This window comes from Crocuta crocuta, unplaced genomic scaffold (assembly GCF_008692635.1).
Source record: "Crocuta crocuta isolate KB4526 unplaced genomic scaffold, BGI_CrCroc_1.0 scaffold282, whole genome shotgun sequence".
In the NCBI taxonomy this organism is placed as follows: Eukaryota; Metazoa; Chordata; class Mammalia; order Carnivora; family Hyaenidae; genus Crocuta; species Crocuta crocuta.
This window is the reverse complement of record NW_027529174.1, coordinates 1,311,783-1,325,216: the sequence shown is the minus strand read 5'-3', so window position 1 is coordinate 1,325,216 and position 13,434 is coordinate 1,311,783.

Below are 13,434 nucleotides of genomic sequence, written 5' to 3'. Positions count from 1 at the left end.
TTTCCTTGAAGTAGAGAACAAGGACAGCCTGCATTGTTAGGTAGAATAATTCTTGGGCCCAGACAGAAGGGAGCTCAATAGTAATCAAAAGAGCTCTCTGGTTTGAGTAAAAAGATGCCTATAGCTGATATGGGCGGGGGGATGGGGAAATTTCCCTACCCTCTTAAGTTCTGTAACTGAGAGTCTGTGAATTAAACTAACAAAAGGCAGATTGACAAGAGAAAAGAGCACAAGATTTTACCAAATTTTATGAGCACAGAAGTTCACAGAAAAGAAATGAAACTCAAAGAAGTGATTAGACAACCCTATTGGGAGCTTCCCTCCCAAGGTATAATCTGAAACTGGCCCCCATTAAGATGGAAGAAAGAGACAGGCCACTGCAGCTTGGTAGGTGGCAGATTTTAACAAGCAAAGGCTTCTCTTGGGTGGCAGTAAGACAGATAGATCCCTGCACCCACCCACCAAATCTTAAAAGTTATAAAGAGGTGAGCAAAATAAGTCAGGCAGAAAAGGACAAATATCATATGTTTGCACTTATAGGAGGATTAGGAGGAACTTAACAGAGGACCATGGGGGGAGAAGAAGGGGAGAAATGGTGGGGGAAAGGGAGAGAGGCAAACCATGAGAGACTCTTGAATGCTGAGAACAAACTGAGGACTCATGGGTGTGGGGGGGGAGGGGGGAGATGGGCACGGAGGAGGGCACTTGTGGGGATGAGCACTGGGTGTTATATGGAAACCAGCTTGACAATAAACTATTTGTAAAAAAAACAGTTATAAAGAGGCTGTAACTGGGTTTAGTCACATATACTATGCAGGTGTTCTCAACACATCACTATCCCAAGGCTGTGTCCTTGGAGCAGCCTCTGGGAGTGGGAAAAGTAAGCAGAACCTACATTCCAGGGATAGGGGAGGGGATGAGTAGCCTCTAAGTGCGTGGGTCCAGCCCATGGGTCACCTGGCGGTCACATCTTTTCAGTGACCTTCCCCAACAGGTTTCGAGGCATGGTAAATTGTGAGGAAGTGACTAGGAAATATATGGAGGAACTAATGGAACATAAAAGTTATTTTAATAAGATAAGTTGATGCAAACTCATCTCAGTGTGATAAGAATACTCTTCTCAAACATCATATGTCAACTATACTTCGATAAAAAATAAAAGAGAATGCTCTTCTCTTCCTGGTCGGGGTTGGGGGGATGTCTCGGGGGTGGTGGATATGCTCACAGGGAGAAATTTATTCCCTGCTTTAAAGCAGGTAAAGGGAGGGCAGAAAACTCTTCTTACATCTTTTGGCTCTCAATTGCTTTTAGCTCAAAATACTCCTGTGCCAAAGTGGCATATTTTGGGGTGGCACATTTTGTACCCTTTCTCTGGATGGAGGACACAGAGACTTGCAAAGATGAGGACTGAAGAAACTCAGATGTGTGCTAGAGCTGTGTTCGAGGGTGACAGAGTCAGAGGCATGGTCCAGCCTGAGGGTAGCTCGGTTTAGATTAAGCATTTGTTGAAAGGACTAATGGGGTGCCTGGGTGGCTTAGTCGGTTAAGCGTCCGACTTTCGCTCAGGTCATGATCTCACGGTTCGTGGGTTCCAGCCCCGCGTCGGGCTCTGTGCTAACTGTCAGCTCAGAGCCTGGAGCCTGTTTCAGTCTGTGACTCCCTCTCTCTCTGACCCTCCCCTGCTCACGCTGTCTCTCTCTGTCTCCTAGAAATAAATAAAACGTTAAAAAAAAATTAAAGAAAAAAAAGAAAGGACTAATATGATTGGATTTCATTTTATTTATTTTTTATTGAAAAGACTTCCCTTAATTGTTGTTATATTTAGAGACTGGTATTTAATGATGTTGCTTAATGAAGAATTCTACTTCAGCTTTTAGAAAATATCTATGTTAATTGTGTCGGTGTANNTGGACAATTGCTAACGGACCATTGTCTACCTTATCTCAATTTTGGGCAACATGGCCAGGAAGAGATAAATAGCTTTGGGAGTACTGGGCTTCCAAACACCAATCTACAAAGTGACAGTAAATGTCATGATCCTCCTGCCTTAAAATATCTTTCCAATCTGGAACCCCAGTGCTCAGGTTAAACATTAGCAGCTTCCCGAATTATCTTGCAAAATGTACACACATTGTCATTTGCATGTCATGATGAAGGAGTTGGCTTATCAGATCGCTTCTGTCACAATGGCAGGGTCTAGGGTAACATGGAAAGGGAGAGGCAAAGCAGGGGATGGTAGAAGGGGGCAGAGGGGGTGCAGGGGGCGTGCTGATTTAACCATGAGCATATTAAATGGATACGATTCTCTTCTCAGGATTTATAGGTTAGTTTTTCTCTCCAATTTTGGAAAGAAAGGGATTATAGTCAGCACTTGGCCGGGTGGGAGGAGTATTTTGGGTGCCAGGTAGATTCCAAAAGTCACTGACATATGACTGCAATTTTTCACCTGTCTCTGTTCTTTCCTTAAAAGGGCCTTCCCTTTCCCTGACACTTTAGGTCATCAGCAGTTCACTTGGAGGGTCTTCTTTTTTTATTTTTTAAAAGTTTATTTATTTATTTTGAGAGAGAGAGAGTGCACAAGCAGGAGAGGGGCCCAGTGAAGGAGAGACAGAATCCCAAGCAGGCTCTGCACCTGTATATGTATACTACATATACATCATATACTATATATATACACACACACACACTCTCACACACACACAGACACACACACTATACAATAGTGCACATTAAGGGGGCAACATATGTAAAAAATCCAGTATAATCAAATCCAGGCCATTGCAGTTTGGGTTTTCAGAAGCAGATGTTGAGATGGAATTTGATGTACAGGGCATTTAGGAGGGGTCAGCTCCAGCGCATGACGAGAGGAGGAAGCAGGACCAGGCAGATGAGAAGCTACGAGGCAATGCAAGCCCCACGGAGCCTCAGCGAACCTCGGAGCGCTGCAGCTGAGTACGGCCCAGAGAAGGTGCCCTACAAGGGGCAATGATGGTGGGCCCTTCATATCCCTGCCTCACTCAGCCACCAGGTGTGGCTGCCCTGGGAGGGCACACTCTTGTGTGAGGCAGCTCCTCCAGCAGAGGCAGACCCCGTGCTGACATTTGGAGGCTGTCTGCAGGCCACACTCCTGCAGGGAAGCAGCAAGCACGTCCCTGAAGGCTGGGTGGCTTATCTTCAAGTCTCCTACACAGGCATTCAACAAACATGTCTCCTCCCTGTCTCCAGAACAATCCTTTTTTTTTTTTTACCTTTTCTCCACTTTCTTTCCATTCTCCATCTGTCTGCTTCTCTTGTACCTGCTTCCTCAGATTCCCACCCTCCTCAGCAATCTTGAGAGCGCGTGGCCACCTAGTACCTAGCAATGGTACATACTTCAGCTGCCCTCCTGTATGGTTCCATTTAAACAGGAAATATGGTAAACATTGTTTTATCCCATTCAGATAATTTACCAGTTACTTATGACTCCTCATTTACTTTGGTAGAGATTCAGAAAACAGCTAGGCTTTCTTTATTCGGCAGAATAGAACGACCCAGATGCTGGCAAGTGCGCTGTCAGCCTGTGGCCCGCCAGCTGGTACTAACAGTAGGGGAGAAGGCACTGGGTGCCTCGCTAACAGATTTCCAAGAATGCTACAGGCTGCCAGAAAAGCCATTTGGGCCTGTTCCTTGTCCCTCTGTTACCTTTCTAAAAGATAAAGAGCCTGACAGATCATGAATGGGGATATGAATTTGGTAACATTTGGGAGGAGGTTAATGTCAAAGGCTTTAGGAAACCAATGTATAAATTAGAGAATAGGAGAATATTTAAATTCCTAAATGGCTATGACATTTAGAAGCTGCTCTTACAGAAATTTGAAGGTGTGCAGGCAGTGGGAAACCAGACCACGGCAGAGGATTGGAAGCAGCTGTGAGAGCCCCAGATGAGTCTGGGATGGTCTTCCTAATATGACTGATCCTGGCATCATTCTCTGGAGATGTCAGCATCCATAAGTGTCCCAGTCCATGTGTCTCTGAGCTTCTGGGATGATGCATAAATGGGAGACAGAGTGAGAGCATGTGTATCACTTGGCCACGTTATAGAGAGTGCCTCTGATTCTGTGTTCTGACAGTTGATTGGCTCTCTGTGAAATCTCCTGCATCTGGGCTGGAAAAGACCAGCAGCTCCCTCCAGGGTCTACAACCCTGAAATTCACTTGACAGTGGCCTCTCATGGACTAGCTTCCTTCAGGGGCCCCATGAAATCCTAGGGAAGTGGGAACTCCCTTTCAAGACTCAGCTGTTTAAGAAAAAAATCTTACTTTGGTGAAAAGTTAAACTTAATCATTTACTGAAACTTTATGCTTGTTGATGAGTAATAATCCATTTCCTCCTCCCTTTAGCTCCTGGCAACCACCATTCTAGTCTTGGATTTTACGAATCTGACCATTTTAGGGACCTCATGTAGTGGAAGCATGCAGTACTTGTCTTTCTGTGTCTGGCTTATGTCACTTAGCATAATGTCCTCAAGGTCCATCCATATTGTCACATATTGTAAAATTTCCTTCTTTTTTAAAAAAATGTTTATTTTTGAAAGTGATAGAGAGAGAATGAGAGAACGCGGGGCGAAGAGGTAGAGAGAGAGGAAGACAGAGGATCCAAAGCAGGCTCTGAGCTTAGCAAAGATTCCAATGTGGGGCTCGAACCCATGAACCACAAGATCATGACCTGAGCCAAAGTTGGATGCTTAACTAACTGAGCCACCCAAGCACCCCAAATTTCCTTCTTTTTTAAAGTTAAGCCTCAGCCATTCTACAGAAGAAGCCAATGGTAGGAGCTGAAACTAATTCCAAATTTGTGGAGTTCAGGCTGGTGTCCTGAATGCCCTTGTGCAGGGTTCTACAGCACTGAGACTCGACTCTCCCAGCCTCTACCTTTCATTTGCAAGGATACGGCCCCCGGAAAGATTGAGTGACTTGCCCTGTGTCTCACCAATTGTGAACAGCGGGTTGTGAGTCCTGGCCAGGAGTGTTATTTCATACTCAGGTAAGTGTGGTCATAATCTAGTGCTCCTAGGGGACTCGGCACTTAATGTCAATGAAGAAGCTTCCTGGGGTCATGCTTCATTCATTCAACAAACATTTATGTAATGTCTTCTTGATGACAGACTATTATATTAGGTTCTGGGACTATGTCTGAGAACAAGAAAGAAATAGTCATGATCTCAAAGAACGTATAGTTTGATAGGGGCAATGGACATTTTGATGGTTCATTTTATTTGTCAATTTGATTGGGCCATTGGGGTGTCCAGATATTTAATTTAACATTATTCTGGGTGTGTCTGTGAGAGTACTTTTGGATGAGATTAGCATTTGAATTGGAAGACTGAGTAAAGCAGATTGGCCTTCCCAATGTGGGTGGCATCATTCAATCCACTGAAGGCCTGAATGGAACAAAAAGGTTGCATAAGAGGGGAGTTCAGGGGCACCTGGGTGGCTTGGTCAGTTAAGTGTCCAACTCTTGATTTCACCTCAGGTCATGATCTCATGGCTTCTAAGATCCTGCTTGGGATTCTCTTCTCCCTCTCTCTCTACCCCTCCCTGCTCTCAAAAACAAACAAATACATTTTTAAAAAAGAGGAGAGTTCAGTGACTTGACCTCTGAAAGTGGACATTGGCCTTACCTGCCTTCAGACTGAACTGGAAGTTACACCATCATTTCTGCTGGGTCTCCAGCTTGCCAACTGCAGATTTTGGGATTTTTCAGCAACCATAGTCAATGAGTCAATTCCTTACAATAACGCTCTCTCTCTCTCTGGCTATGGAGGTACCTATCTCTGTATCTATCTTGGCGGTTCTATTTCCCTGAAGAACCCTAATACAGACATTAAACAAACAATCTATATCCTGATTAATTACAGAACTGCTTGGGAGTTCGGCATGTGATATGTTGATATGGAAATATCTAGTGGCTAAGTCTATTCTAACATCTCAGGATTATTCTAGATTCTGGCCTTTCCCCAAAGAGTCATGGACCATTGGATCATCTCCCACAATGTGGTCACCTCTTTTGTCCACAGGGTAAGAAATGACCCACCCAGCTCTATACCCCTAAGTCTGGTCCAAAATAAGAAAAGTCTCTCCCTATCCCTTGACCAGTCTTGATTCCAGGTAGGGGAGGCCAGAAAAATAAAATATCTATTTTTCAGTTCCCCTCATTTCCTTCTCAGTACTTAAAATTCTTTTGATAAGATGAATGAATGAAAACAAACACCTTGAACACCTCTGCCGCTTGGTGTTCTGCACATTTAGTGTAATTTTGACAGTGGAACTAAGAATGTCACCATCCTTTACATACCTCAATACCTTGCTTGCAGTTTTAGGAATAGTCTTGCTTTCACGGTGGACAGATTGGGATGGTGGGAGGGTGGGTGCTACACTGTGGGGGGCAGCACGTAGGTTTTGGATGTGGTGGAATATAGTCAGACTAGTGTGGATGTCAATCCTGGCTGCCTGTTGTCTATGTGACCCTGAGCGAGTCATTCAAATTTGTCTGACCCCAGCTTCCTTACCTGTACAATGGGCTCATACAAGAGCTTGGGTGGGTTGCCAGGAAGATTAAAGATAAAGTCTAGAAAGCATCTAACACCACTCTAGCATGTAGCAGACACCCAGTTAATCACCTCTATTGATATAGTGGGTAATTTTCATAGGAAGACCCCTGTGTTCTTCTTGTTTCTTGGTCCTACGTTGGTTAGGTTCACAGAAGAATGGAGTCTGAATGGTTAAGTTAAACAATGTTCTGGTTTACTACCACAAACTTGGTGTAAAACAATAGCCATTTTGTGCACATGGATCACATGGGTCAGAGGTGCATACAGGGTTGACTTGTCTGTGCTCCACCTTGTCTGGGGCTTCGGTGGGAAAACTTGAATACCTGGGGGCTGAGATCCTACAGGCTTCTTCACAGGCATCTGGTTAGGTGTGAAGTGGTATCTTATTGTGGTTTTGATTAGCAATTCTCTGAGGGTTAATGATGCTGACTATCTTTTAATGTTCTTCTTGGCCATTTGTATATCTTCTTTGGAGAAATGTTTAGCTAAATTCTTTGCCCATCTTCAAATTGGGTTGTCTTTTACATCATTGACTTATACGCATTCTTCATATATTCTAGACACATTTTCCTTACTGGATATTTGATTTGCAAATGTATTTTTTTCCCCCATTCTGTAGGGTGTCTTCACACTTTTCTGGCAGTGGCCCTTGAAGTGCAAGTCTTAAAATTTAAGTCCAATTTACCTGTATTTACTTTTGTTGCTTGTGCTTTTTGATGTCATATTTAAGAAGTCTGATTTACTCCTGTATTTTCTTCCAAGAATTCTAGAATTTTGCTGTGATATTTAAGTCTATAATCCATACTGGGTTAATTTTTGCATTTAGTGTGACTAAAGGGTCCAACTTTATTCTTTATATGTGGATATCCAGTTTTCCCTGCAGCATTTGTTGAAAAGGCAATTTCCCCCCATTAAATTGTCTTGGGACCCTGGTCAAAAATCAATTGACCATAAATGTTAAGGTCCATTTCTGATTCTCAATTTTATTCTGTTTATCTCTATGTCCATCCTTATGTCAGCCACACTTATACCATGATTACTGTAGCTTTGCAGTAAGTGTTGAAATGAGGAAATGTGAGTCCTCCAGCTTTGTTGTTTTCAGCATGTTTTGGCACCAAAAACATATCCTATCATGAAAGCCAAAATTCTAGGTAAAATAGTGAAATAGGCAATTTTGGACCAACTGCCTCCCTTTTTGTGTTCCTCTCTTTAAAAAAAATTCCTATGAGTATTCAGACCCTCCACATGCTTTTCATCCATCTCTTTCTTCATCAAAAGCTTCTCTCTGGGGGAAGAATACAATACACTTTTTCTTTTGTAGTATAAGTGACTAAAAGAGCTTCAAGTTATTAGCATTCTCAGGAGAATTTGCTTTTCAAAAAAAGGGGGACAAAAATGTCTTAAATTTGAAGAATTATTCTCTAATGGTAACATTTTCTTTATAAGTAGGCAGAGAAATTGCTTTTTATCAGGCAGAGAAGTCCTCATATTGCATCTGAAATGACTTTATGAATGCGCTGGTATGCTGTCTATGCTCAAGACTGGCTTTACCCAAAGTTTATCGGTTTTCTCTCCCCCAATTGTGAGTTTTATTCCCATCATTTACTTGCTTGTTGACTTTGGAAAATTAACCTCTATAAACCCCAGTTTCCTCTTAAGTAATATGAAGAAAATCATGTTTGCTGCAAAAATGTCTAGCATTTGACCTGTTTTGCTACCCAAAATAAGACTGATGCACATTTCAACTTGACAAATACCACTCGTCATTCTCTCTTCAGGGAGAGGTAAGCTTTTTATTAAAATGATTTAATTTCTTTCTTACAACATCCCTAGTGATGGTATGGGAGAGCCATTTAGGAAAGACAGGTTTTATTAAAAACAGTATCTGGGAAGGGGTGGCTCAGTTGGTTGAGTGTTCGACTACTGATTTTGGTTCAGGTCATGATCCCACAATCACGGGATTGAGCTCTGAGCTCAGTGTGGAGCCTGCTTGAGATTTTCTGTCTCTCTCTTCCCCTTCTGCCCTTCTCCCTTGCATTCTCTCTAAAAAATAAAATTAAACAACAACAACAACAGCATCTGGGAAAACGGAATGGGGAATTTTAAATTCTCCCTCGATACCAATAACTCCTGGATGTGTGACATTCTGCTCAGTCACCTGATAGGGAACAAGGGTTTGCACTTGATCGCACTAGTGATGATGCGTAGCTTTCCTCAGAGCATTCCTTTGAGGCCATCATTATTGCCATGTCAGAGATGAAAACCTGAGCTCGCAAAAGCTAACAGACTTAAGACCCAAACCTCTTCCCATGCACTCCATGGATCTGTAAGGATGAGAATGGCCTTGGATCCTAAGACCGCCACCCACACCATTCCAGAACCAAGAATGTATACTTTATTGTATACACTTCATTAGAGATTTTATTTGGCCAGGGAAGTGTTTCTGTTTCTAGCACCTTCTCTGTTGTTTTATTTTTTTTTAAATTTAATTCCAGTCGGTTACCATACTGTGTTACGTTAGTTTTAGGTGTACGTATTTCTTTGTTGTTTTAGGATGGAAAATACAAAACAGATGACTGCAAAACATAAAACACCTGCATATTTTTCTGAGTTGCTATGCGACGCAGTTGAATGTCAGTGCCTCTATGCCTGAAAATCGCCGCAGATAACAGATTCTTCTTTCTCCTAATGCAGAGCAGCTGTGCTTTAAAGTGCCGGGCCACCACCCAGGCCGCGGCGGGGCGGGCCGAGCATTCCTGGACCTGTCCGGTAGATGGCAGCATTGTGCAGCCGATGCTCCTCTGCCCGCGTGAGCCCTACTTTTTCCCTCCCCCCCTTACCCGGTGTTTGGCTGCGAGGCGCAAGCAGCAGCGCCTCTCTAACTCCCCCGTTGCCGTTGTGCTGCACCATCTACAGATGGTCTACGCCTGGCAGGTCACAACAGGTCTGAATCCACAACACGGGGCTTCCTGAGAGTTGCGTGTTTTAGTGGCTCCGGCACAACCCTTCCTTTGGCTAATTAGCCCAGATCGTTATTTCCCGCCCCCCGCCCACCTCTCATCTAGGAGAAACCAATAAATGTCCCCATTTAAGTGGTTTTCTCCCCCAATCCTTCTGTGCCTTGAGCTTTATCCTTAGAGACCACCGACTGCTTACTACACCTCCACCCCCGCCGCCGCTCACAGTGCCGGGTCGCTGCCTCTCAGGTTCTTCCGCCAACAGAGGCTCTGTGGACCCATGCGATGCCAATCACGGCCACTAGAGGGCACCGTCGTCACGCGCTGCGCAGGAGCCTGGCTGGGAAGGTGGCGGCTGGTCCCGTGCCGTCCTAGACTTGACCTTGGGACCCGCAACTGCTGGTGGCGAGGTATTCTCTCTTCCTGACTGTATGGGAATCCTTCACGGAGTGCTCTGAATCCCCTACCCTCAGAAATCTCATTCCACCCATCCTCCTCCTCGCTTGTTTCTCAACCTTTCTGAATCCATTGGCTCTTTCCTATCAGCGTTTAAGCACCTTGAAGTAAACCTTATCTTGAAGAAAAAAAAATCTCCGTGACACGAAGTTCCTCTCTGCCGTCCACCTCTATCTTTCAGGGTACCCCCACCCCCATCAAGCTTGTGGTTTGCGAACTTCCTCAAGCCTCTTCCACCCTCCTCTCCACTTCTTTGGAAGCTCATCCTTATCTTATTTGATCTCCTTAGATTTGGCATCCTCTCCCTTCCTCCAAACTCTATCCCACCGTTACTAGATCTTGGTTTTAAGACTTTCACTGCACTGGCTGTTCCTTTCTATTTTTCAAGAATTTTCTCCCTTTGCCAAATCTTTCAGTGCCAGCATTCTGTCTTTGGTCCCTTCTCACTTTCCTCAACCTACCTGACAATCCGTTTATGTGCACGGAGGCAAAACCCATCACCACCTTCTCCACTACCATCATTTATTGCTCACTAATCCCGATGACAACCACATTTTCATCTCCAGCCAAATTTCTCTTTTGAGCTACAGACCCATTTCTTCATTTTGCAATACTAGCAGGGGATGATTGGAAATATCCTTAGAAAGCCATCTCTGGGCTATTACATTGAGGATGGTGGGCAACGTTTGTCTCCTGTATAGCAATGTTTTGAATAACAATACTTCACCTCCACACCGGTGGTACTTCTCTTAAAAGGCTTATCCAAGATTGAAAAAATTTCCTTACCTAGTGCTTAACTAAAGATGCAGTCAGTTATTCTAACCAAAACATATTCTTCCTCCTTCTGTTCAGGGAACCTGGCCACATGATCTGAACCTCTGTTAGCCCTGGCTGGTTGGACTGGGACACCTGACCCAAAGCTACAAAATAGGGGTGGCACTGTGATGGCCAGAGCCTTCTTTTGAGATTTTTGGGACCAGAACACTGAAAGGAATGGTCTAGTTAAAATATGGAAAGCTGAGCTGAAAAGTCACATAAAGTGGCGGAGGGGATATGTGAGAGATGAGCAAACCGAGGCAGCTGGCTGAGTAGAAGGAGGAAGAAAGAGGTGAGGGTTAGAGCCCCAGAATGTCTCCATTTCAATTTTTTGATAACCCAGCAGTCTTTTCTGCCCTTGGCTTCTGAAGGTTTTTCTTTTCTTTTCTTTAAAAAGTTTTTTTTAAGTTTATTTATTTTGAGAGAGAGAGAGCGAGAGCGAGAGAGCAGTTGGGTGGGGCAGAGAGAGATGGAGAGAGAATCCCAAGTAGATTGCATGCTGTCAGCATAGAGCCTGACATGGGGTTTGAACTCATGGTGAAGTCATGACCTGAGCTAAAACCAAGAGTCTGATGCTTAACGTACTGAATCACCCCAGGAGCCCACTGAAGGTTTTTCTATATTCTTTCCATAGACTCTTCACTTTGAGCCAGTCCAGAATTGTAGCTAATTCATGAAGAAGTAGAGGGCAGAAAAGAAAAGGAAGAAAAGACAGGCAGCAGAAGGAACTAGTAGAAGGTGCTTTGAGCAGGCACCCCCACAGGACTGACAGAAGCTGGGGAGATTAGTGGCTGGCAGTGGTGGTAGAGGAAGCAGACTCATGGCCCCCCTGTGGAATTTACCACTTATGTTCCTGAGAATCTCCACATTCCACCTACCACTGGATCTCAGCGAGTTGGTCAGCAATGGCTCCAAAAGTCTGTTTTCTGAAAGTGTCACAAGACTTTGGAATGGGTAATACCAAAATTCATAGCAGCATGAACATTTATTGAATGCCTGTTGTTTGTTTTGGGGGGAAATAGAAGTGAATGAGATAATGGTCCCTGCCTTCCAGGAGCTCAAAATCGTTCAGAGAACACAAACATCTAAATATAGCAGGTTAAAAATGCTAAAGTAGAATTATGTACAAAATGCACAAGAATTTAAGAGAAGGAATCATTAGTTCTACCTTTGATGGGGGTGGGAAGGAGATAGGGAGAACTTGAAATGGGAGGTGACTTTTGACCTGGACCTTGACGGACAAGTAGGAGTTTGTCAAAGTAGAGGGGTTTGCATTCTGGGGACAGAGAGCAAAGGCTCAAAGATATACGAACACATGGTATATAGGTAGATCTATGGTATTACACTAGGTGAAGTGGGGGTGGTAGTGGAAGAGGCAGCAGAAGATAGCAAAAGGCTAAAATGTGAAGGGCCTTGAATGTCATGATTAGGAGCTTGGAACTTATCCTGAAGATACTGTGGACCCCAAAAGGTTTTTAATCAGGCAGTTGTGTAATCAGAGCTGCCTTTGGAAAGACAACTGCTGTATAGAGGTATCTGGAGGGAGGAGGGAGTAGAGGAAGTCAATCACAGTGTGGCTGGATCTCGCTATATCTGATACTCTCTAGCAATATCCTGGGGCTAAGATAGAATGTGGGTAGGTCATAAATTGTAATTGATTTGAGCATTATAATGAAAGAAAGTTGATGAATCCAGGCATGCTACTATCAACACAGAAGGTCAGTGGTTCTATTGCTGTGACAAGGGGTACTATATTCATTCATTCATGCATGCATACATTCATTCAGCAAATATTCATTGAATATCACCCCAGGCCAAATACAGCAATGGGTATCATGATGAGAAAGCAGGTATGGCTGTTGCTGTCATGGAATCTTTTGTTGAATGACAGAGACAGCGATTAATCAGATAATTTAATGACTGAGTGCATGAATTTCCCACTTGGAAGGGAAAGAATATGGTTCTGTGAGTATATAACAAAGAATTTACCCTGGCCTTAGCTTGAGTTGAGTTGTAAAGGACTGTTAGGAGTTCATTAGGGGAAAGCAGGAGATTTCAGGAGGGGGAGCAGAATGTGTCAAAGCCCTGTGACCCAAAAGAGCATGGTATGGTTGACAGACTGGAAGCTTGAGTGTCAGATGAGCTGGTGGAAGAGACAGAAAATAAGCCATGGGAACTTGTCCAGGTCAAGTTTAAAATAAAGTATTTGTGGGGCGTTTGGCTGGCTCAGTTGGTAGAGCATGTGACTCTTGACTGTGGGGTCATAAGTTCGAACTCCATGTTGGGAGTGGAGTCTACTTAAAAAAAAAAGAGAGAATAATTAAAAAAAAAGATAAAACATTTGTTTGAGGAAAACAGTTAACTGAGAATGCCACAAAGGTTGGGGGTGGGAAAGTGGAAAATCTAAATTGCAGAATCAAGATCCAAGAAAACCTCACAGGTCTAAATTAAAAATGTTGTAATTCAAAGAAATAACCAGTGTTGGCAAGGACATGGAGGAAAAAGGATCACTTATGCACTGTTCATAGGAACATAAATTGATGCAACCACTGTGGAAAACAGTATGGAAGTTCCTCAAAAAACTTGAGGAATGAAAACTTGAGTGAAAATAGAAAC